The sequence below is a fragment of the Meleagris gallopavo genome, chromosome 2, assembly GCF_905368555.1.
Source record: "Meleagris gallopavo chromosome 2, MGAL_WU_HG_1.1, whole genome shotgun sequence".
Lineage (NCBI taxonomy): Eukaryota > Metazoa > Chordata > Aves > Galliformes > Phasianidae > Meleagris > Meleagris gallopavo.
In genome coordinates this window covers 12383904-12409684 of record NC_139405.1, presented here as the reverse complement: position 1 = coordinate 12409684, position 25781 = coordinate 12383904, and the positions used below count along the sequence as shown (strand labels likewise).

The 25781-nt window shown below is 41.7% G+C and overlaps 1 protein-coding gene across 7 annotated transcripts in view; it reads left to right on the top strand.

Annotated features, from left to right (window-relative positions):
- SPTLC3 (serine palmitoyltransferase long chain base subunit 3) overlaps positions 1-25781 on the top strand; it is a 292640-nt gene that overhangs the window by 59475 nt on the left and 207384 nt on the right. For 5 of the 7 annotated variants that reach the window (XM_085218945.1, XM_085218944.1, XM_085218939.1 and 2 more), the window contains 2 exons: positions 5319-5468; positions 22738-22880. The gene's annotated coding sequence lies outside the window, so the exon portion shown is untranslated. Of the gene's footprint in view, positions 1-5318; positions 5469-6327; positions 6387-22737; positions 22881-25781 lie in introns of all 7 variants that reach the window. The other 2 variants (XM_085218941.1, XM_085218943.1) reach the window with 2 other exon arrangements.

Sequence of the window (25781 nt, the reverse complement as noted above, 5' to 3'; positions counted from 1 at the left end):
GATCATAAACCTACATTCTGACCCAAAACAATTTGATTAGTCCCATAGGATCTCTTTCCATCAGAGGAGCGGAAAGCTGTTAACCTGTGAGCTGGCTGAGTGTTACATCCTGCTTTTAAGCTGAGATAAGGATCAACCTATGAAACATGGTCCCTCCAAAACAGAGCGCACAGCAACATCACAGGGTTCCTTGTGGCACAAAGCAAGCAAGTACTGTGCTTGTGCCAAATGGAAAACTGTAGGTGAGGTGGAAGAACAGAACAAGCAAAATAAATTCCTTGGCTGTCTGCATCTCAGGAGAATTATGTCAATGCTTCATAAGCCAGCAGAGCTGCTATTTGACCAGGGCACCAAGATCCAGACCCCACTGCTTGCCTAACCTAGCTGTTAATTAAGAAATTCATCTCCAGACAAATCCTGAAGAATTTGGAAAGTCTTGGGAGCCTCGGAGAATAGCCATAACCATTAGGAAAATAGCAGAATTTAATTAAATTCCCTTGCATGTTTAATAGCTGTAGGGAACCAGGCCAAGATAATCCCCTTCCTCAAAAAAAAAAAAAAAAAAAAAAAAAGGCAGCTTTGGTGAGTTTCCTCTCTTCCAAGAGCCAGCTTAATTTTCATGCTCCCTGCAGCAGATTGTTTTATGAAGGGAGACTTCCCCAAGTATTTACCCAGCTTTCTCATAGCTGTATTTTCTTCCTCCTCCAGCACTCCTGACTCTGCCTTTTCTCATTTCTGTGGGGGAGGTTTTCCACTTTATTTTCTGGCAGCAGTGCTGATTTCTGAAAATAGTTATTATCTCCATAACCTCAGAAAGCCAATTTCCTAGGAAATTTCTCCCCATCCTTTTGAGAAAGCACTTACACAATTACAGACAGCAGAGTCAGTATTTCAGCATGCTTCTGCCATTGTATGTCCTCCACATCCTCTCACTTACCACCGGCCCCCCTTAATTGTGGCCTCAGACAAATGATGTGTGATGCCTGAAAACGTAGCTTTTCCAAGCCCAATTTTCCAGCTGTCTTTTGGAGGATGTCAAATTCCGGGGAATCTCCCTAGAAGAGCTCTGTACTTCCTATTGTGCCAATAGTGTAAGTAGAGGTCATCAGGTAGACTTATTGTTTCTGACCCCACTGCTGTGTTGCAGCATAGGAAGAACTGCAAGAACTTAACTGTCCCTTTTCCATTTGTATTTATCTGGGAAAAACATTTTTTCAGCCTCTAAGAGAGACAGTTTCTCCATGACCAGTTTTTCCATTTTTTGTTCGTAAGAATTGCTATTGGACATGTATGGGGCTTATCGTAGAATCATAGAATCTCATGGGTTGAAAGGGACTTCAAAGCCCACCCAGTCCCACCCCAGCCATGAGCAGGGCTGCCCCCCACCAGCTCAGGCCATCCAGGGCCCATCCAACCTGGCCTGGAGCGCCTCCAGGGATGGGGTACCACAGCTCTGGGCAGCAGTGCTAGGGCCTCATTGTCTTCTGAGCAAATAATTTCTTCCTAATATCAAACCTAAATCTCCCCTCTTTTAGCTTAAAGCCATTCCTCTTATCAGTATCAGACAAAAAGTTGGTCCCCCTCCTGCTTGTAAGCTCCCTTCAGATACTGGAAGGCTGCAGTGAGGTCTCCCTGGAACCTTCTCTTCTCCAGGCTGAACAAGTTCAATTCCTTCAGCCTGCCTTCACGAAAGAGGTGCTTCAGCCCACTGAGCATCTTTGTGGCCCTCCTCTGGACCCACTCCAGCAGTTTGCATCCTTCCTGTTTCAGAGGCTTCTTTCAAACAGAAGCTCACTTTATTTTTGTTTTGAAGATCTGATTGTGTACAGGGAGGGGAAGACCTTTCCGTAGTTGAAAAAATTCTCACTGGCAACTTCTTCATGACTGGTGTAAAGCATCAAGCCAGACAACTGAGGGATTACAAGGGAAGGGTAATACAGCTGATGAATTAAAATATCTACATGTAAGGAGGACAAAGCATAGGGATGTACAACACAAAGCTGGTCTAACACACAGAAAAGCAAAAATCATGCACAGAGGGAACGCAGCAGTGCTATCATTCGCATAACACAGTTTGATGTGACAGAAGCTGGCATTTTGTGAACAAAACGCTGTTATTTTTTGTCATATGTGTCAGCCCAGTTTACCTCCTCATGCCAGCTGAGAGAGACTGCTGGGGCGCTTCAGTGATGAGCCCACTATGCCACAGAAACTAAACCCAGCAGTTCCCATGGGGAACTAATCCTACTGGGATTCATGGGATGTTTAAGCTTATAGTCTGCAAGCAACAAATAAATGTTTGAGGTCTGTTGGATTTGATATATAGCTTATAAATCTTGCTGACCTAAATACTGCTTATCTGTAACTTTCCTTTGTAGAAGAAAGGTAAGAGCTGGGAAGCCACATTCACTCAAGATTTTGAGAAAGTGGGCTGAAAGCAACTGTTTTTGCATGAATGGAGATCCTTTGCTAGCTGGGAGAAGACCCTCTCCAACCCTACAAGAGAAGGCAGGAAGAGCCAGTCTGGCCCCATATTTAAGTCTTTTTGTGCTATGGGTCTGTAGTCAAAAACAAAGACCGATTCAGCCAAAATAGCTGGATATAGGATTTCTGAAAACAGAAAATTGCCCATCATGAAGGGAGCTAATCTGCTGCTGGTGCCTCTGAAGTGCTTGTATCTGAATGGTCTGAGGAAGATTTTGCATTCATTGCTTTACCTTTGAGTCAGGCTGTTGGAAATCAGCCTCCTACCTTATAGGTTATGGCTTCATGGTCTTCCAAGCAGGCTGCATTCCTCTGCTCAGTGATGGTCTGCCTCTTTTTCAGGCCATGGCATTTATTGAATTTGAATGCATTTTGGGCTGGTCCAAATCGATTGTCATTACTTCTGATTAAATAAGCACGGTCTTGCTTTAAAAGGATTTTAGCTTTAACTAAACAAAACAACAACAAAGCCAAACAGCATAGTGGTGTGCTGTTTAATCTATCAGTATATGCTGGAAGCCCCTCAATATGATTTCCCCAGCTATGTGTTTAAAATTGCAAGGAGGTTCCTGCTCAGCACCATCCACACAACAGTGCCTCTTAACATGGCTGCAACAGTGAAATGAGGATGTCCAACTGCACAGAGTAGATATTGCAAGGGACCAAAGACCAAGCTAGCTAGGTAAAATGCAGCACAAGCTGTACAGGTGATGTAAAGGGGAAAATAATACTCAAAGAGAGACTGTAAATAAAAGTTGCTGATGCATACCTAATGCCTTGTTTGGGCAGAGCGTGGGACTGGCAGGCTTTGCTCTGCTCTCCTCAGGTATCTTCCGGCAAGTGCTGAAACAGAAATGCATTAGGCCAGAAACAGAAGGACACATACAGAGTCAAAACCACTGGGTGTCCAAAAAATAGCTCACTTAATACGGTCTGCTGATTGAATACAAATTCAGATGCTGCTAAAAGTAAAATTACTGAAGATGTTACCTGAGTACAACAATATTTATTTATTTTTTGCCAGACACAGCACAGTGGATGAAAATATAGCTGATAGGTTCCTTTTCTGTCATTAACACGTTTTGTTCTTCCTTTCCTTTGTGGATGATGTATCCATATTTCATCCTAACAACTCTCGTGAGCATTGATCTGCTGCTCTTAACTTCAGTCCTTAATGCAATCAGGTTTGCATCATGAACCTGTATGGCTGAGAGTAGCAGACATGGAGGAGCTCTTCACTGTCCTAGCTTTTGAAGGTGTAATATTAATATTAACTCCTATCTGAAAGGAGAAAATCATCAGAAAGTAGTAAAAGATGTCTGTACACCGAAATGTCCAAACAAGAAGAATTCTGCAATGGCATCACCGAATATGTATGCCCTTACCCAGGTTGTTACTTGCAGCGGTTCACCCATCCCCTTAGTGATGGCTGTACTTACGTGGCCCCTCAGTTAATTGGCTCACTCTAATTTCTCATTAACCATCAACACCTAATGACTTCTGGGAAAGGGGCTTGTGTCCTGCTCTTCTCATCAGGGCAAATCTTTTCAGGCTCCACTTTCTTTCTTGGGTCATTGCTATTGGAACATATAGGCATGAGTGGCATGAGTTCCTGCCACGTAAGAGAATACAGTATATGACAAAATGTACAACAGCCTCTTGTTTGAAGCCAAGCTGCTGTGTCACCTGAAATTACAGGGAGAGAAAAATCTGTCAAAAAAAAAATGTCACAGTGTCAAAATAGAAACTATAAGTTTACTGATTATGTTGAAATGTCACTTTGAAGATATAGAAGAAGAAATGGATTTTTTTTGTTGTTGTTATTGTCATGATGTGTTATTTTAACTAAGAAAAAATATTTTGGATTTTTTTTTAATAATTGTTTCTTAGCAAATTTGTTGCATTTGGACACTGCTGTGCCAGCATTCCATTGGTATGTGTTGAAATATTGGAGATGATTCTACCCCAGGGCATGTCTATAAAGATAACAACAACTGCACTAACAAAGCAGCATACTGTTCATACCTGTATTTAGTACTTATTGCAATGAAGGTAATGACAAGGGTGCTCCATTTTAAGTGATTATTTTGTTACTGTCTGGGTTAAACTGAAATAGGACGCTGTGCATTTGAAAAAAAAAAACAACAACCTCCCTATGGAGATATATACCACAGTAATAAGATGAGAACTCCAAATGATTTATTTTGCTTAGAGAGCATGTGTAGATAATTGTTATTCCTACAAAAAATTCATATGCATTAGAAATAAATAAAATTCAAGGCCTGATCCTTCTTTCAGAGAATCTATGTAATATCCATTTTGAAATTGGTTAAACATTAGCAAGATTTATGACTTTCAGAAAGATTCTTCACTGGTTTTAGAGATGAAGTTATATAGAAGATCTTAGGTCCTTGACCTGGTTGCACAGGTATTGCCCATGTGGGTAACCTTCTGCTGTAGCATTATTTTGATATTTCTATGATTTCCTGCCAAGCTCTTACAAGAGTGTATTTCATTTCCAGTGGTAATGCACCAATTAAGGAACTAAAAATCAGCTTTCTTTTAAGAGAAATCAATTTAATTTTAATTTTTTAAATGTACTAGTGCTTTCCAGGTATTGAAATTACACCAGTTTGTTTTCTTAGTACTTTTGAACAAGATCAAGTAGCATCAACAAAATAGTCAATTTCCATGGAAATCAGTGTAGTTTTCTTTGCCTCTAATCAGACCAGTCTGCTGAAAGCTGAACTGTTTATTTTTAAGCTTTCAGAAGATGAAAGCTTGCCTTGCCTTTCACATCTTTTTCACGTAGCTGTTGTTCTCTGCTTCATTAGGGCTTCTCATCGGAAATGAGAGCTGGGCTGTGGGACAGATCATGCAATCATAGAATATCCTGAGTTGGAAGGGACCCACGTGGATCATGGAGACCACCAACACCATACTTGTCATTAGCTTCAGAAGCAAAGAACAGAATCGAGACAAAGGTAACCCAAATGTTGCTCCTAATCTAGGGAACACCATGGTGTACAGTTCTTCCAGGAGTGCCTGTGCCGTGTATAGAACTGTTTAAAAAAGAGTTCTACCTTTGCAAGTACAGCAGAGACTCTGAGAAACAGGCAGATGCTTGGAGCTGAACCTGCAGAAGCAAAGGAAGCCTGCAGTTTGCATGCTTTATCATGAGTTACCTGGGTGACCAAAACATCATGGCATGATCAGGTAAAGAAGTCTGCAGAAAGATAAGAAATAGCAGATTTCAGCACACATGGGGAATTAAAGCTCTGTTAGAGACCCTGAGGGTTCAAATCTTCTCAGTGGAGTCTCAGTACTGCACTGAGACTCTTTTCAGGTAACCAGCGTAGGAAGCAACTAATACACAAAGGAGAATTCAGGTAAAGAGAAGAGCCACGTGGAAGAAACTGACAGAGAATGGCATAAATAAGGGCAGGGCAAGGGAACAGACAAGTCAGCAATTCTTCTTTTCCTGCCTACTCCTGCTACCGAGCTTCCTCCTCGTTACAGGTGTGTTAACTTGATGGTTATGAGCAGACCTTGGCTGGAATGTCTCAGGGAGGTGGGTGTGGTGTCTTAGTTCCTTGGCAGGATCCAAAGCTGATGGTGTTTGCAGACTGCCTGTGCTCTGAGCTTGTTTCGCTGCCAACAAAACATTGGGATTGCTTGTATCACCCCAGTAAAGCTGTGGGTTTTTTTTCTTTCTTGGCATCAATAGAGATTAACTTCTTGATGTATCTGTTTGGCCTTGATGTTATTGAAAGTGGTGTATCTGACTATAGCTGAAAATTTGCTGACCTTTGCTTTCTTTATCTCATGTTTTTGTTGGTCTAGTATTACGAAAAGCCATAGCAGGAGGTGAATATGGCATGGGACCTGAACCATCAATACATGTGGGTATCAGCTTAATGACCAGTTCCCTGTAATTACTCTCTAGTTTGCACAGCATTGTTTATTGAGGTTATTTATCTCTGCTGCTGACTCACAGAAGGAAATCAGCTTCTGCTCCCCTTTTAATAGCCATGACGGCCATTGGGAGCAACCAGCAGTAACACTGCTTCTTTGCCAGGAAGGTCAGTAGCTGTGGCTCCCATTTCACAGGAAACATGCAGGAAAATATTACTGTCACGTTCTACCTTGAGCTGCTGCACAGAGTCCATGCCAGGTGGGGAGGGAGAGTTTCATACAGCGCTAAACTGCTGCTCTGATGCTTTCACCATGGATTTAAGTTGCTTCAGATGTTGAACTGGGGAGAAAGCATGATGGCGATCAAAATGACCTGATGGGAAATAATCTCCTTCACTTTACTTTGTTAGCATTCAGATAAGGTTCTGAGGTTTTTGCTTATTACCTATTGATCTTTGATATTTACCCTGTCTTTTTTTTTTTTTTTTTCCTCTTTGATTGGTTTGGTCCAGCTAGACAGGAATTAAATACGTGATTAGTCTTAGGTTAGCCAAAACTGAATAGCTGGGATAATGAATGACTTACTGACAATACCAATCTCTCAGTTTGCTGATAGATTCCAGGGACCTCAACAATACAAACCAATATTTCTAACAGGTGTCTGGTGCTGGCAGATGTTTAGGGAGAAGAAGCAGATAAGCGGGACTAGGGAATTTCAGAAAAAGTTAACCTTTTCCCATTCTGGGGCACATAGGCCTTGCCTGAGGCGTCATCACTAGCAAAATGAGGCCACTGTAAGATTTATTGGCTCGGTGCAGCATTTATTTAGTGACAGTCACAAAAGGTAATTGTGTGAGCATGTGCAGCCTGGAGTGTTTAATTGCCTCTGTGCCAGGGCTCCAGTACATATGTGGGAAGCGCTTCCCGCATGTATTAAGCAGAGTCCTTCTCCACATATAAAACACTGAGTGCTCGCAAGCCTGCAGCTTCACAGCCGCAAAGCAATGGCACGTGCTCAAGGAAGAGCAACAGAGCACTGCTATGCTGCTGATTTCAGCCCTACACAAAACCCCTCCTGGGAGCATCTTCTGGCTCTGCACTGCAGCAACAAAACAGGCGCCCTGAAGGTGTGCGTCAACCAAGAGCAGGAAGAAAAATGGAGAGGAGGAAGCAAAGAGGACAAAAGATCTCGGTTATTTCAATCTCAAGTAATTTGAAAAGGAAAAAAGAATCACAGCTCTTTCTATTCACTCCTTCCTGCCTGTTTTCCCTAGAGGGAGTTATCTTTTCTTTCCCAGTTTTCCTCCTTTACAAGCACGCCTTTTTTCTTTTTGGCACTGAGGGAAAAGAAAGTACATAGGAGGAAATGAAGGAGAAAAGGATAAGCACAACCTTAAAAAGCATTTAATTTCTCTATCGCTGCCTAAAATCAGGAGAGAGGTTTTGAATAGTTTGGTGAGTTTTTTGGTTGCACGCTTTTTTATTTTTGATGTATAGGTCATTTAAAATAATTTCTGCAGCAAAGACTATCAAGAATCGCTTCACTGTCTGTCAGCGAGTGAGAAGGTTTAAAAAAGCAAAAGTGTTTCTCAGTTATACCATTTTCATTTAGTATGGCTTCTTCATTGCACATTACAGTACTGAATGCTACTTTTATGGATACCTTCCAAACTTTGTGCTTGGAAGTGTGTTACCTAATCACACTATATGGTCTTGAAGGAGGAGCAATGGGGCTGTTTAATCCCTCACTGGAGCAGCACCTGTTGTGTGGGGCAAGCCAGACCAGCACCTTGCAACCTTGCCCTTCAAGGAAAGAAAACAAACAAAAAAAAAAAGATGGTGTTTTGTTGTGTTTTGGGTTGCCAGGGCTGAGCAGGCTCTGATGGCTGGAAGAGACCATCCGGGGCCATTCCCAAAGCAAAAGGGCAGCTCAGTCAGGAGTCATGTCAAACTGGGTTCAAGGTGGAAATGGGGAAGTACAGCACACTGATAATCAGGAAGGATCTGGTTTAAGAGCTGAAATGAAATGCTCTGTGTTGCTGTAAAACACTGAGCTTTGGTTTTCCTATGATGTGCAGGATTCATTTCTGGGCCCTGTAGTCTGTGAGATAATGGACTCTGTAACTGCTCTGTGACTAACGGCTCCTTTTTGGCACCCGTCCTGGAACTCAAAGCAGTGTAATTTTTAATTCTTGATATCACAACTAATTATACTATTACAACTAGCTGTAATGTTACAATTAACATTATTCATCTTAGCCTTGGTCGTCATTTCCCTTTTATAAATCCTACTGCTTCTGCACAGATTAAATTCTGAGACTATTGAGGCTTTGATTACGGTTTAGTCATATTAAATTATCTCTTGGTGGTAGGGCTGTCCTGTCAACCACACTGATACCTACAATTAATGGAGAAGATAACTGGTAGTTTGGTGTGAAGCTGTGCCTGGGTGGAATGGGAAGCTTTGTGGAGTCTGGGGCAATACAGCTTTCCATGGGCTGGGCATGGGGCAGAAGTTGGAAGTTGGTCCATCTCCCATATTGCTCCCATCAAGGTTGGATGGCTGTATGATGAAGCACTGAAAGGCATTTAAGACTGCATGGGTGACACAGGAAGGGAAACATTAAGAGGAGTGAACCACGTTACCATGAGGTATTCTTAGTATTGCATCCTCATTTTTGCATGTCTGAAAAGCCTTGAGGAGGGGAAATCACTAGCTTTGAGCACTTCAGCCCTGGTGTACAGTACTGCTGCCCACCCTTCTGGGTGCCTCTCAGAGCACATTCACCAGGGTGTTTGGGTGTTTCTGTGGGTTGTGTGCTACAGAGCCTCCTGTTACTAGCAGAAAGGCTTTAAGCTAATCACCAAGTATGTTCCATTGTGGTATTGAGCAGCCCCACAGGAGCAGCTCCATGGACAGTTGCCTTTTTGTCAGAGGGCCCCCTTAGCTGGGAGATGCCTTGGAGGGGCTGCTTGCTTTGCACGTGGTGTGAGATGTTCCTGCCTTATTTATTTCTCATTCCTCTCACTGGAAAAGATGATGAGCTGCAATTTTCTTATCCCATAATTATCGATACAGTGGCTGGTAAATGCTTCCTTGTCTTCTTACAGTCTCAAAGGTTACCTTGTTAACAAGGAGGTCTGCCACCAGTGTTCCCTTTGTGGGGGAGTGGGGTGATTTTAATTATTGTTTGATACTGTTCACATGGGCAGGCTGCAAAGTAACAAGGGAAATGATTGTCTGCTTCACTGATCAGAGGTTGTTATAATCACTTGCTTGGTGCTATGCATTCAGTTCCTGACAAACCAACAGGCATTTACCATTTTGGCTGATGCTATTTTTAACCTTGACACATACCAGTCAGGTATGGTTTTGTTGCATCTAATTGGAAGTGATCTTTGATATTTTTTTTTTTAATGTCTCTAGAGGCATATATTTTGAAATGCCAGCAGGAGGCAATATGATTTTAAAGCATTTGGGAATGCCAGTTATGTGATGATTGGCCTGCATTAGAGCTCAGAGTCCACCAGAACGCACTGTGGCTTTAGAAGAAGGAAATTTGCCTTCCCTGCGTGTATCTGATGAGGAGGAAGCCTCATCAGATGGATGATGGCTACTGTTCTCTGGAATTAAATACCTCATCTCCATTTTTTTTGCATCTGCAAAAAGCAGTGTGTCAAACCTCTCCTGGGGATAGATGGATTTACATGTTGATTTCTCTTTATATTAATTCATGTTCTTGCACATTCTCCTCATTTCCATGGGGAGAAAAAAAAAAAAGTATGTATCCCCAAAAGAAGAAACATTTTCTCTTACTGATATCCAGATGGAATAGAATGGCATTAACTTTGGTTTCTCATGATTTATTTGTTAATTCTGCTACACCAAACTTGGTGAGTTGACTTCTGGTGTTGTTTCTTCTGTTTGTTCAGGTTTTTGATTATTTTTTATTATTTCGTTTGTTTCTCTTGGCTGTTTTGTGGGGTTTTTTTTGTTCGTTTGTCTGGTTTTTGTTTTGAGCTCTGGCAGAAAAACTTGTCTGAAAAAAACATAGGACATAGGGACTGTCTCCAACATTGAATATCCTATATTTGGGGTATAGGCTCTGTTTTTTTGTGCGACCTTGCACCTGAGAGAACAGTTTCTGCTACTGATGCATTGGAACCTTCCCTCTGCTCTTGTTTCTATGAAGTGGGCCTATGGAGTGGGATGATCAGCTCTTCTCTCCTTCTCTTGTTCTTATTAGTTGTTGCGGTTCCCAGAAAGCTCCCTCATTGTGGGTTTGACTGGGTCCTTTTGCCCTCTCCTGTGTAGTGTGTTGGTCCTTCAGCTCTTGGCAGCTGGGAGAAGCCATTGGTCATGCTGTGTGAAACAGGATGAGATTTTGTCCAGAGAGATTTGGCCCAATGTGTATGAAGCTCATACATTCTATAAATAAGCAGCCTGCATATGTTAGGATACCAAAGTAGGAGGATGGCGTCAGAAGACATTTACTGCTTGCCTGAAGAGCAGTCAGTTTAGATGAAAGCTTTGTGGTCCGAAGTTTCCAGAGAGCTCACTCACGTGATTGAGGTCAGCTCTCATTTAGCCACTAAAATTAGCAACAGGACTTCTAGGCAAACTGGCTGTTTTAGGTGCTAAACAGCTTTGACATTCTGGCTATAAAAGTCCCCAAAAGGAGTTCTGAGTGTTAAAAGAGAAAACTAATTGTTTATGGAGTTTATCTAACAGGAGTGGACCTCCTGAAAACATCTCCCTCATACTGCATGCTAAGCTTTTGAAAATCTACTGCCTTGTGCTCAGGTAGTGCAAACTTGGAGATGTCTGCAGGCATGTACAGCTACATACAGTTCTATAGTACATGCATAGCTGGAGTAATTCTCAACTGACTAATTATTTGAGCTGCTGAGCTCTAAAGTGATGCAAAATTGAATGCAAGTACTCCACATTGCATACTAGCTTCCAACAAGAAAATAGAAGTATAACATTGCATCCCCAGAAATTGTAAGGTTTTTAAAACAAACAAACAAACAAAAAACAAAACAAAAAAACCACGACAACCTTTCCTCTCTTCACTCCTGGTTTTCTTGTTGCTGTTCTTTGCTTTTTGTTTTTATCTCTGAAAGCTTAAAATGTTCCCTACAATGAGCAGAGTGAGGAAGGATAATGAGGATACTATGAAGCTAGAGCTGGAACTAAAAAGGAAAATTGGGATACAGCAAGAACCTAATGATAGTGTTTCATTTATTATTCTGAGAATTTACCATGAACAGGAAGAGGAAACAGCTAGGATTAATATAGGTCTCACTTGCGTTTTGACTTCTTGAAGTCAAAGAGAACAAGACGTGTTTGTAAAGAAGTAAAAAATTGAAGTACTCTTTTTGAGCTTTTCATATAAATCACCCTAATCCATGGCATGAAATATCTGTAAAATATTTTCTGTATATCCTGCAGAATCTTGTTTCTTTAGAAAAGACTTGAGCTCTCTTCCTTGCTGTGTCAGGTACCTTAAGTTTAATGGAAAAATCACAAGATTTGGTAATACAGGTGGCAGAAAATGAAATTGAAGACCTTTGCTGACCTCCTTAGCTGTGAAAGATGCTCTGTCTCATGCTGCCTGGCTTGTTGTAACTCACACAGAAGTACTGCAAGTAGGAAACTGCCCAGTTTCTTAAATAAATAAATAAATAAATAAGTAAAATGCTGAGTTCACTCTATGCACTAACTTAATCCGTATTTGCAAACAAGCTTTTTGTAAAACTATTTCAGTAACAGTCAAATTTTCCAAGCCAGGATGTGGGTGGTAGGTGTTTAATAGAGCTTTCTGGGGTATAATAGAGAAAGATGTAATTAATTCTTATTTCATGCATGAGCATTCGGTAGGAAAGAATTTGCATGTAAGAATGAGCCTTGTATGTGGATGGGAAAAACAGAGTTCCGCAGACACAGAGCCCAGCTGATCCATCATACTTACGTGTTTCAGACTTTTACAGCAAAACCTTTCTTATACTGCCTCAAAATCATCCCCATGTGAAGCACTGCTACAAGGCTGAGAGCTGGTGCTTTGCAGGCTTATTCCAGGTTTTGGTGGGAACATGATCAAAACAGCCAAAGCTGTCCCTAACACTCAGCTACTGTAGATGGAATGTAAATAATTAGTACTCAAAGCAGGACTTTTGGCAGAAAAGCCCTTGCAAAGCCATCGACTATATCTGCAAGAGAATCTGCAAGTTCATTAATCACTTATGGAAAGGAGTTTTCTATATTTCATGAGCTAGGAGATACATTTATAATTAAGACAAATGAAGAAAGGGTGGTTATGCAGTTTGCTTGATGGCAGTAATGGAAAGCCAGAGCTTTATTTCAAGAGCATACCTGCTATCCATTGGGAGCTGAAGCACACACTGAAAGATAAGGCCATGGCCTTTGATCGTTTGTCAAAATTAAACCTCGCTGAACATCCTTGCTGGGTGAGATTCAGTCCTCGGATGTGCAGGTGGTTCTTATTAAAGAGCCATTCTCTTATCTGAGAGCTAAATGCAGCTACAGGAGTCCTATCCCCACTAAAATCTGATCAGGGTATAAAAGAGAATTTTTGCTCTCAGTCCTACGGAGAGAGTGCTATTGTATCAGTGAATGAAGTCCTGCAGAGCTCTGATCAAAATGATCTTCATGGAAACTATCACACTGAGTTTAGCCATCTCTGGGTATTTTTTATTATTATATCTTTGTCAGTGATCACTCAGAGCAAAGTTTTCAGACTTTCCAGGAAATTAACTGAAGATCAGTTACTGTGCTGTCTTCCAAATGTATGGCTCTGCAACTAACAGTGGACCCAGGCGTACAGTGATAAACAATCTCTCACGTCCTCTAGCCCATCAAATAGAAATTTGCTTCCTCAGGAGAAGGCAAAATGAAATTGGTGCATTACAAACAAATTTATTAAAAGTTGCATTCCATTCTTCATGAAACATGAAGAATCATCAGTCCTTAGCAGGGAATGAGATTTTTTTATTTTTTTATTTCAATGTGTCTGGGAAATCCAGTAAGAGGACAAGCATAGAGTACGTTTATCTTCTGAATGTGAGAAGCAAAGGCCAAACTGATTAATAGCTGCATAATCTGGCTGTTCAGAAACAAGGAGCTGAGGATCATAGCTAAATTGTTTGTAAGGCAATTTGGCTTGACCTTAATGAGGACTGAAGTCCTGCAGAGCAGGGAGGAGTCTATTAATCTCTCTGGCACTGGAAGCATCTGGGATTTCTCTTCTTGTGTCATTGCAAACACATTTGTCATTTGTGAAGTCTAAAGGAAGACAAGATTCTATTTATTTTTTAATAAGACTAAAAAGAACAATGGGAAACATTCAGCTGGGATTCCGATTTCAATTCCTCCCCTTTCTTTTGTTGAGGGGATCAGGTGCCCCAAAGCTTTTTCTAAAGCAAGAAGAGGAATGTGTGGCACTGAAGGAGCTGAGCAGATGGTGGTGGCAGCTCTTCTGAATGGGTCCCTCCAGGCTGCTTCAGGACACAGTCCAGGAAGAAGCTCAGAGGTGACTCCAGTCCTTCTGGCTGCTTTGAGCTCGCTACGTTCTGAGGCAGCTGTACAAAATCCTTTTATTCTCTTCAGTCTGCAAGAACGTTCCAGCTTCTTCCTCTTCACAAACTTTGTTTAGCACGTCCTTTTGTCTAGGGCCTTCCTTGATGTGGGAAAGGACAGGTGTTACAATGAGATAACAAAAAACTCCTGGTCACGTTTGAGAGAAGACACCTAAGGCAGATTTCTCATCTGAAACGTTTTGCTTATGTACAAGAAATAAAAGCAGGGATGTTCCACCACTTGGTGGCTGATGAAAAATAAAAGCACATTTTCAACATTTTCAACCTTTGCCATACAGCAAAGTGCTGGTATCTTCATCTGCTCAATTTCTAAAAAAAAATTTCTCAGTTGTTCTTGGGCCTCCTCTCACCAACAGCTGAGGAGCTCATCTGTCAGGTGCCTGTTTTGTACAGGTGTGTACTGGAGAAATAACAAAAGCAAATGCCTCCTGCCAGCACCACAGTGCCAAAGAGCCCTGATTGGATTGCTCTAAGGGTACCCATCCCTACAGCAAGTCTTAGTATTTGGGCAGGGGGTGATTCCATCTCCTCATTTCCTGACTACAGCATAGATTTGGGCTGGTTTCTTCATGTGAATATTTACACATAAGGGTGGTGATTACTAGGTGTGAATAATGCATCTTAAATTCTACTTGGTGGATTACTTTTGTATTAATGAAGATTATGAAAGAGTATCCTGTGGCTGTTTGCACACCTGTTCATTGTATGCTTATTTGCTCGGGCTAAGGTTCTGCTATAATGTCCAGTTTAGACCACACAAAAGCTTCTAGTGATGTCAGTGAACACTGCTCTCAGCTGAAATTGCTTTTGTCTTTTCTTCTTTCCTTAGAAAAAACTGTGTCATTTTTTTAAGAGAGGGATTTATCTGTGTTCTTTCACTGTCTACATTTACCTTGCTGTAGACTCTGCTTTGTCTGTCCTGTTTTCCTATCTGTACTTAATTTGTTAATGCTTCCAATAAATCCTTCCAGGGACCTGCTCTTTAGAGCCTAATTTTCAGTCTGTCCTCTTATTCTTTTCACCCACCAAATCCAGATGCTATTTGTCGGTGTTGATGGTTTTTGTTTGTTTGTTTGTTTGTTTTTTCCCTAATCAGTTATCCAGGTTTTCCAGGATTTTTTATTCCTCCTTCCCTTCTTACTCTTCAGTTCTCTCTATGCAGGGCAGTGCCCGAGGCCATAGCACAGGTGTGCCATACCAGTTGTACTTTTCATGTTTGCAGAGTGGCACTGCAATTATGTGAATGAAAGCTGTACAGACCTCTAGATGGTGTAAGCTAAGGGAAAACAGCTGCAAGCTTCTGGGTTGCCCTGAAAGAATACCAGAGAAATTTTGGGGCTCTCTTGCAAGGAGCAGCAGGCTGAGGAACAGACTCAAAGTCAACACTTGTATTGCATTTGTAATGGTTTTTTTTTTCCAAAACAGGTTCTTTTTCATTTTGAGTCATGTCATTCCTAATTCTCTTTTAATGGTATAGTGTTATTACCTACTCTGGAAAGATATCTTAGCTTTTTAGACACCCAATGTTTCAAGGAGTTCTCTTATTTTAGCAGGAAAATAATTCCATGTTCAACTCATAGCAGTATCTTTTGCTACCTGTTTTTAATGGGAAAAGCAAAGATGAGTTTGATGTAGTGGAGTTCGTAACTGTAATATACAGCACATTCTTCCATCCCTTTTTGGGGCAGATCTGCCAGACAGTTACACAGAGCACTCCTGTGGGAGCAGGAGACTCAGAAAGTGCTGCCATCCATCTTTGCCTGCACTTAGCCAGCCCCACTGATGCGTAATGGTGAAAAGGCTTTCCAAAGCCATTCAACTCCAAAAACCTGAGTTACCATCATCACTGCTGTATCATAGTTTGACAGGAAAATGATTTGTTGGTCAATAATTTGTTTTGTAAACATGCACATTTGGTTCAATTTCATCGGGGCAAATTCAGAAGGCTCATCCTCATGCAAAGGAAGAATGAAAAAGCAAGCAATTTGCTTACCAGCAGATCACAGAGGAATGGATCGGTACAAATGTTGCTTCAGGAAAGGGAGATGCTCCCAATGACTGGGAGCTGGACCTCATTTCATCTCGGTGCCTACATCCAATCAGGGTCAAATAGCCAAAACCTGAGGCTCATGTTTCTGCACAGAGTGGTTTGGTTTCAGGCACTTGGGTCCTGAGCACTGGAGCTGGTAGAGGCCCAAGAAGGGAAACATTTGTCTGCTTTTTCCCCTCATACATTGCTATCTAGGGAAGGGGCTGGCCCGGTGCCAGCCGATGGCAGGCAGGGGCTCTGCACTCACTTATGGGTCTGAGCAAATCTACTTGTGCTAATGGTCTTACTGAGCTCAAGCCTGGATACATTACCAATCTACACAAAAAGAAATTAGCACCCAGATTAGATTAGTCGCTGAAGGCTGTGAACATACAGCTGTTTGCCAAACTGCACACTGACTTTTTTTTTTTCCTGTGTAGACTTTTACTGATAGCAATTTGAAGGCAATCATTAGAGCCATCAGCCTTTGAATGAGAAATTTCAAGGGACACTTCAGGATAAATCTGCTCTTCTGCTGTAAGAAATTATTCCTTATTTGCTCTGGGCTATGGAAAGCAATTACATGAATTTTGCACATTAACTTGTTTCTTCCAAACACGGGTAGAACTTCTGCCTATAAACAAACGTACTTTTACTTCCAATTAACCTTGTGGGTGTGTAAACATAAGAAAAAGTGTTTTTTTGATTTGAATTTAATAACCAGAAATATAGTTGGAAGAAAGAATCATAATTTACAGTCAAAACATGAGACTCTGGCTGGTTCTGTTCCTTTCTTCTGCAAGGCAGCTGGACTTGTGAAAACAGGCGTGCCCTTTCTCTCTGAATCATAAATATTGCAGGCTTTACTCCTTATCAGCTCCTAGGTTCCAAGGTTTAGGAAAGAGCGTGATATTCATTTTTGGAGCTCAATTTGCCATAACTCGTTCTGCTTGAGGTTTTTTTTTTTTTTTTTTTTTTCTTCAAACTTCAGCAGTAGTTTTCTATCCCAGATACTCCAAAGCTTCCCTGCAATCCCTGGCTACTGCTGAATTGTTGCCCTCATGATATTAATATTAAAGAGATGCAACTGTAACTCTGCTCAGACACTGATCTGCCTCATGCAGGCCTAATTCTAAGGCCTGCTATCAACTTATGTGTTACCTATTTTGAGCTATAGTGAAAATGCTTTAATATTACTATTATTATTAAAATAAGCCATTAATAATACTTAAAGCAATGGTTATCTGCTCTCCCTGTCAGCCTGCTTGACTGTATTCATATTAGTATTTCTAAGAGAAAGCATTTATCTGTATGACTCCTGTGCCACTGAGTTTGTTTGAAAATCCAGAGAGCGTTTGCTTTGATAAAATTTGGTCAGGGAAGGGGGAGGGTCTTCTTGTTTACCTTCAGATTCTCATCCTTTAGAATTTCCTTATTGGGTGTTCTCAGATTGATTCTACAATTAAAAGCTGTAATTGGGTTTCCATGAAAGCTGAGATTCCTGCATTCCCCAGGAGTTGAATTTTTCATTAAAATCACCACCCAACACCAGGACACTGGATCTCAAAATGGTTTGTAAAGGCAGGGCAAAATAAATACCAGAGGCTGTCAGGTGATGTACACTGCTGCAAGTGCTTCTGCTTTTGCTGAGCTCTGGGTTTTTGTGGAGGGAGCATGAAGCTGCTCCAACCAGGTCTTCAGCCAGGCTGAGGATGGCACAGATGCAGCCCCAGTGTTCATGTTAGTGTGTCATGTGTTAAGGAGCCACATAATTGCTGTGTGATGACTTCAGTTGGTGTGTATGTGGCAGGGCCTGCCTAGGACCTAAAAGAATGGACTGTGAAATCTTCGGTTGCATCTTCTTGGAGTCTTGCAAAGGTTAAACCTACTGCTTTAACTTTCCAAGGAGCAGATGCACTTGGAAGGCAAAAATAATAACGCATCCTATGTGTCCATTCTCTCAGCTCAGCCAAGTATAAAAGTGACTCAAAAATTTTTCCCCCAGTTTCTTGTTTTAGTTCAGTAATCTTAGCACAGCACAGGATAAGTTTTTTGTGGCATGCTGAGATACGATCTGCTATTCAACCAGCATGAAAGAGTTTAGGATGTGGTGGGGAGAAAGCTTTACCTCCACTTACTGCTCTTGCATTTCACTCTGGGGAGAGTATCAATGTTGAAAAAGACCAGCCCAACAGAAAAGCACTGGCACATCGTTAACGAAGTAACGTTAACGTGAACATCACAAATGTATGAATCTGATCCAGATGGCCAAATGCATTCTTACTTCATGCCTTACTGAAGGGCTCAAGCCCCTACAGGAGTTAATCACGGAAGTCAGATAATTGGGGAGCGTTGGTAAGCCAGAAAGGAGAGTCATTAAGAACCCGAATTAGTAACAAAGTAGACAGACAGTTTTTGTAATTTGGTACTGTCTTCTGGCTGAAGAGGCACTTGGGCTCCTGTCCTCCCATGGGCAGTGGTCTTCATGGCCTTGCCACACCAAAACTTCAGAAAGGTGCTTGTCTCATCCCAGATAGTCAGTATTCCCTCCTTTTAGAGAGAGATGAACTCATGCATTTTTTTAAATAAGACAAATATTTGAAGTAATGTGTTTTCACATGTAAACAAGCCTGATGTGATTATGCAGCAGCAACCAATAGAAAGCACAGCAATTTCTGTAACAGGTCCCGTCTCTAGGTCTGTCCTAACAACCGGAAGAACCACCACCACCACAGCAATGGAGCAGCCAGGTTTTTTCTTTTTTCTTTTTTTTTCTTCTAGTTGCCATGCTTCTTTTCCAGCCTAAAAACAAAACCTATTCCTTTGCTTCACGATTCATGAGCCTGCAGAGACAGTGTGTGGGAAGACAGTCAGCGTCTGGGAGCACTTTCATCTTAATGGTGCTCTGTGTGTGCGCAAGCATCCTGGGGGGGCCCTCTTGGGGAAAGAGGGGAAGAGCTGCAGAGCTCACGGCAGTATGGAGCACAGATAAGGAGATGAAACAATAGCTGTGACACCAGGAGCCTTCACACAATTGCTGGGTGAGGATGTTACTGAGTCAGGTGCTTGCACAGAGCACATCCACTCATAGCCAGGTGGTTAATCTTCCCTTCCCCACAAGGACCAAAAAAATGATACAAGGAATGGAACACCTTCCTTATGAGGACAGGCTGAGTAAGCCCAAATGATTCCATGATTCTGTGATTCTTTACTGTATAATTTAATGAATAGCTTTTAATGGCATGCAAACTTGTGAATGCTAAGAGTCTAGCATTAATGTTTCTTGTTGTCTGCAATGGTTTACATTTCCCTGCTGTGAGCGTATGTGTAGATTTAGCAATGCATGATCCATGCTCTGTCTGAGAAGGGAAATATGAGATTTCCTTATCTGAAATCCAGAAGTAGAACCAAGGAGTTGTTCCCAAACACTGTGCATTATTGATGCCCAATTTCCTCATTAATGCAAAAAAAATAATAATATGGAGGAACTTCAACTGTGCTAATGGGATTGCCCACCCGAATCTCCTCTCTGTCAGTGGAAGTGCATGTTCTGGTTCTCTGCCTCACCTTAGTGCTGGATAGCAATTGAATTATTTGTTAGCTAGTGAAAGTAAAAATCATTTCAAGTTTGATTTGTTGTTGTTAGTATCACTGAGGGCTTTTCAATCCCTTTTACTTTGCCTTACAACTCTGAGATATAATTTGAAAAACAAATTGAAAACGTTTCCATATTTTCCCATTTCAATGCTGGTGATGGTCAGTGTTTCAGTTAGCTTTTCAATTTTTCCTGTATAAAGCACTGCCCTCTGTTGTATCATTTCACCTACCTCTGCTTAACTGTGCAAAATGCTTCCAGAAGAGCACTTTAGAAATGAATGCTTCTCCCATTAGCACTGATAGCAATGACATGCCTGTGCTGGTGAAGGCTCCTGTGTCACTCATTGTGTTGTCTGATGTGCGTTGTGGATGAAGACAAAGCAGGCATTTACTCTACTACAGGAAAAAGTAAGCTGTGCTCCTCTTGAATCACAAGCTGAGAGAAACATGACTACTTCATCCTTCAGGGTCCAGCAGCAATGCTGTTTCTCGAAACTGTAGCAAAAACAGAGCACAAGGGAGCTTGAAGGGGAGGTGGTCAAAGGCTGTATCAGAGGGGTGGGACCATTTCAGGGGCTGTCCTTTACCTATGCTGAGCAGGGTGCTGTGGGCAGTCAGGATGTTTGGCCCTCCCTTACCTTGGATGACTGAGGCAGGGGTGGCATTGAATTAAATGAGCATTCGAACTGCCCCTCCCTGCCGAGGCTTGCATGTCACTTCAAATCTGATTCAGTTTTGCTGAAAATTCTTACCTATAGTCTCACTGCTGTTGCTTATTTTTCTAAAATCCCCCTGCATTTGATATCCACACCAGCACAAAAACTTCACAGGCTGTATTCAGGGAGAATAAAAGAAGCAGTGCAATAGCTTATGCCGAGCAAAGGTGACTTCTGATCTAGCAAAAACAACTGTGGAATGAGGAATAAATCTGAAGGAAGCCACTTTTAAAGATGGGGGGGTTGAGTTGGGGCTGGGTAACCTCTTGCAGGTTGTGTAGGCGCATTAACCAGTCTTGTTCAAATGAGTGCATGGAGAGCTAGGAGCGATTTATTCATTGTAATGAGCCTGATCCTATGAGGCTGTGCGTGTTGTCAGTAATGGTGCCCAGGTTCTCTGCTCCAAGGGGAGAGGATGCATCTACAGGAAAGAGAAATACAAGTTCAGGAAGATGGAAGTGCAAGGCTCTGGAGATTAATGATGGAAAACTGGCATCTGTTCGGAGAGAGGAAAGTAAGCAGGAAACAGGAGCCTAAATTAGGCCGCAGCTCCCTGAGCAAAACATTCAGGTTATAAATATTCTGGTAGCATGTAGAGCAGGGCTGGTTGTGCTGTTTACTTTCCTTGCAGGGGTGATATCGCTGTGTTATTTGTGCTGTTATTCTGCTCTGCTGCCAAAGCCACACACGGTATCTCAGGTGAGTGAGGACGTGTGGTTTGGCAGCAATGTAAAGCTGCAGCAGGACAAGAGCAGTGGCTTGTGTGTGTTAAATTGTTCAGCTGGTGCCCATAATGACAGTTTTAGAGAGCCTTCTCAAAGCAGCAAAACCTTTATACCACAGGCTCACCTTAAGCTTTCTTATCAAGCTGGTACAAGAACCCCAAAAGAGTTACCTCCACTCCTCCCTAGGCCCAAAGCAGACAGGCAAGGGGAAACTGATGCACAAGGAAAAAATGTGCAGTGTTTGAGGACTTAAATGGGTGGGAGATCTGGGAGCAACAAGGCTGCAGACTTTAGGGAAAAAATTCTGTGCCCATTCCCAGTTGTGACAGTGCCATTGTCAAGGCTAAAGTCTGTAGTGATCAGGAGGCTTAATTTAAAAGTAAGGCTTTTCATGTTAGATTCCACTTTTTCTTAATAATTAATAGCTTTTCAACTGATACTTAGCCAGTCAGGACTTCAAACCAGGCTGTATTTGCCCCTTGCAAAGATGATGTGATGGTAGATGCATTGTTGTTTTTGGAGTTGAGTTTTATATAGGGCGAGCAAGAAAGAGATTAAAGTGTTGCTGGAGAGGTGTTGGGAAAGGGTTCCCAAGGGAAATGTGGGCTACAAAAGAACCATGAGAAACTTTCTGGCTGTAGTATTACAGTCTTCTTGGCCAGGGGTGGAAACAAATAACCCAAATGGATATCTTACCCATCTCTTTGATTCCCTGCTAATAACAGCTGCTTTGGGGACCAGATGCATCCCTTTCCCCAACCACAGTTTCCAGCTTCCATGAAACAGTTACCAATTTCTCTTAGATTATGCTTTGAAATGTACCACCTATTCATTATTATTTTATTTTGAAGAAAATAGGCCATTTGTGCATTTTGAAATCACAATCCTTAATGATTTTTCTCTGTGAGAATTTGTAAGGTTTTATTTATTAGCAACCTAATGAACACTATGATCTTCTCAAACAGCAATTGCACAACAGGAAAAAACAGACTCTGTGAGGAAAAACACCCTGGATAGCAGTCTAGGCACAGTTCAATTCTGTGAAATCAAAAATCGGATAGAATAGTTTAGGTAAATTGAAACTGAAAGAAAGTAAAATCACTTTGCAGACCTAGGATGCAAGGAAAAGTCAATCTGAATATCAAATTGACCCTGCTGCAGGGGAGAACAATTTAGCATGAGGTATTTGCCACTTTTGAATGTGTTTCTTACCCATGGATTAAGTGGTGTGCTCAGGGAAAAAAAAAATAAGAAAAATGACCAGGAGGTGAATATAAAGTCATGAGAAAATAAGGGTCTAGATCAAAATGTAACCCTCGGATCATTTTGAGATGATGCCTTTCTAGCTAAGGGAAAGCAGCACAGTAAGCTATGAGGCTTTCCTTGATAGGAGTGTTCCTTTATGCAGAAATTATACAGCCATCAACACCAATTTTAGCATGGCAGCTCAGGGAAAGCAATAATGAGCACAGGGTAAGTAGGATAAAGTGGGTGAGAAAGTAAGAACAAATACACAAGCAGAGGGACTAGGGAGTCTGTAGTGAGGAGCATATTCTGGTCTCAGCAAAGTTATTGGAATTTTTGTCATTATTGCAAAAAAAAAAAAACAAGGGAGAAGTTTTTTATTATTATTATTGTTTTTTTTTCACAGTGATCTTATTAGAGAGATATGTAGACAAACAGTACTCTTCAAATGTCAGGAGAGTTTGGATTCATCACCTATCCCACTGCCCTGAGACCCAGATCAGAAGTGATTTCATTCATGAAGCCTCACTGCCAGAGCTCGTTAGTGAAGTAAGTGTTCTCCTTTCTCATAATTACCTGTTGCAGACATCCCCTGGGCTCTTCAGCTTCTCCCATTCTGTTCATACTCCCTTTGAGCTAAGTGCAGCTTCCTATAAAGCCAGCCTGTTTTGCTACATTTGGAAGGTAGGAGAAAGCAGACCTGCTGGATGGGCGCTGAGCACAAATGTAACAGCTAAATGGAAAACTAGGGTGGCAGAAACAGGAGCAGGAGGTTGTACCTGTTAGTTACCATTGAGTCTCGGGAGAGCTTTGCCAATAAATTCCATTAAAATAAGAGTTTCAGCCTTTAAAACTGCAATTCAGTGGCTTGTTACATTAAATAAGCTAGCAAAGACCATATGTTAGTCTCTGACAGGGCTACATTTGGGTGAAAACCATGCTGAATTATTTATTTTGTCATTAATGTCACACAAACTGCAGTAAGGAGAATTATATGGGCTGCAGAAGTGAGCAGCGCTAAGCCAGATACAAACAAATGGAATTGTTATTCTTCAGCACCAGCCATGGGTTGCAGCTTCCTAATGCATCTATGAGAGGAGAAGTGATTGGTAAATCAATGGAAAGGTTCACACCTGACTGACAACCTTTAAATAATGTAAAGGGTCCCTTAACACATGACAGGGTTATATAATGCATTAGCATTTGAAGTCAGGGAGACTTGCAGGAGAAGTATTTTGGAAGTTTTGCCTTTGTATCTGTAAAGCTCAAAGAGCCAGAGTAACACCTGGAAAAAGGGATGGCAAACTATAACTGTGCCTGAAGAGTGAGAAAATAAGAACATTTTAATTAGTCCGAGTGAAATTCTGTTAAAAGTCAGCCTTTGGTAAGCTGAAAGTGTCTTGTGCTGCATGATGCCGAGGAAACAAGGGCATGGTTTTCTCCATGGTGCTTGAGGCAAGGAATGGATCCAATGAGGTGGAACCAGGGCCAGCCTGGGAGTGGGGCTCAGCCCTCTGGGACATCATTGTAAGCCATTTGATGTGTCCTTCAGTTGTGGATTCTCAGAACATTTGTAGGGAGGGTCAAGCAGCTTTTTGAGTTTGCACATGATTTGTCTCTTTTTCCCCTCATCTGAGAGCCAAGCAGCATGTCATATGCCATCTCAAATTCCCCTTTGGAGGGGAAAAGCAGCAAGCAGCAGAAGAGGGAATCATACTTGCTGCATCAAACTCCTGCATTACGCACTGAGCTTCCCAGTGACAGCACATATTAGATGCTGCAGGTTAGCTGATGGAAAGGGCCCAGCATGGGCAGGTATCTGTAGAGATAGTGGCACACGGATGTGAGGCTTTGGATGCTTTCTGTTGTTTCCTGTGTTCTTAATGATCTTAATTTTAGCTAGGAGCTTTTTGCTCCTTGCATTGTTCAACCAGGGTTTGGATAATCTGGATATCTCTTAGCTGTGGAAATACAATTTAGAGTACCCTGGATGTTTACAGCTGTGTTCCCCCCATAAAATGATCACTGTTCCTTGCATAAACAACTATGCAAACACAAGCAGAAGGGTGTCAATAGAAACTGTATGGTTACAGTTATAGTCACGGTCACCCCTAGCTCTGCATGTCTGTGTGTTGCTTTGCATTCTCTGCAGATCTATGCACACTGTCTTGCCTGTGGGCACCTTCTCCCTTTCTGAATTATGACAAGTCTAAATTTTGCATTTCTGATCTAAGATAGTGTGGAGTCATATATTCTACAGTGAGAAATAGCAGATAGTAGAAAGATATTTTAAAAGTTTTCATGCAGCTTCAGTGAGGATATATCTGCCAGTTCATGGAGGTCAGGAGAGTTTGTTCTTACACATCAGTCTGGAATAAGATGTGTATTGTAATGGTTAGGCACAGCCTCTGACAAGACAAATCAATAGTGACTTCTGACATCCAGAAACAGGGTAATGAAGTTAACTGCTGGTATTTTCTCAACAGTAGAAAAGCTTTAATTTAAAAGTATACTGGAGGAAATTCTGCTTGGTTTTGATCATGAATACTACAAAAAAGTCCCCTAATCTGATAACACCATTTGTTTTAGTCAGCTAAGACTATTCTCTGACTTTCTGGAAGTCTCTCGTCTTTTCCCAGGCTTTCTTCTCTTTCATCTACCACCCACCAGTCTCTTCACTTGATCCCATTCTCCCAGCTGCACACTCTTAAGTTCACGTTTGATTTTGGTGCCTCCGGGCTGTGGGATAGATGATAACTGCAGCAGCAGCAGTGGAGAGCTGAGTCTCTTGACCTTTTCAGTCGCCCTATGTTTGATGGGAAGAAGCAGCAGATGACAGAAGCAGGAGGGTCTCTTCACCACTATCTGGCTGGAAATTGAGAGCAGCTCTAACTGTGAATTCAATATGGCAGCTTAAAATTTCTCTCCACTAGCAGCTGCCTTTCACTAGATTTGATTGGTTGAGTCTCAGTGTTATTTGTTTTCCTCCTAATTTCTATGTCACTGCGTGTACACGTCACACTCCACAAGCAGATATTTTGATGTTTAGGCTTTCTGTTCCCCACAAAGTCACGGATAGAAGCAGCATTGAGGGAGGGGGGGATAGCCCACTAAAAACTGTTGGAAATGCTCTAGAGGACGAGGACTTCAGAAATTTGACAGTGTGAACAGCAGGCATTTAGTAATTTTTGATGGGAAACAAAGCTATTTCTGATTTAATTCTGCCCCATGAACCTCAGATGGAGTAACTGCTTCAGTTCCTCAGCCCAAGTAAGGTATGATAAAGGAAATCTCTCCCAAATACGAAGTAGAGAACTGACTCAATATTCTCATGCATGCCATGCTGTTATGAGCCGCCTGTATGGAACAAACCTGAGAATGTGGCTGCATTACTAGTGCTGTTACTTTCCTGAGTAATTATTCAATATTAGTTCAGCAATTCATTTTCCT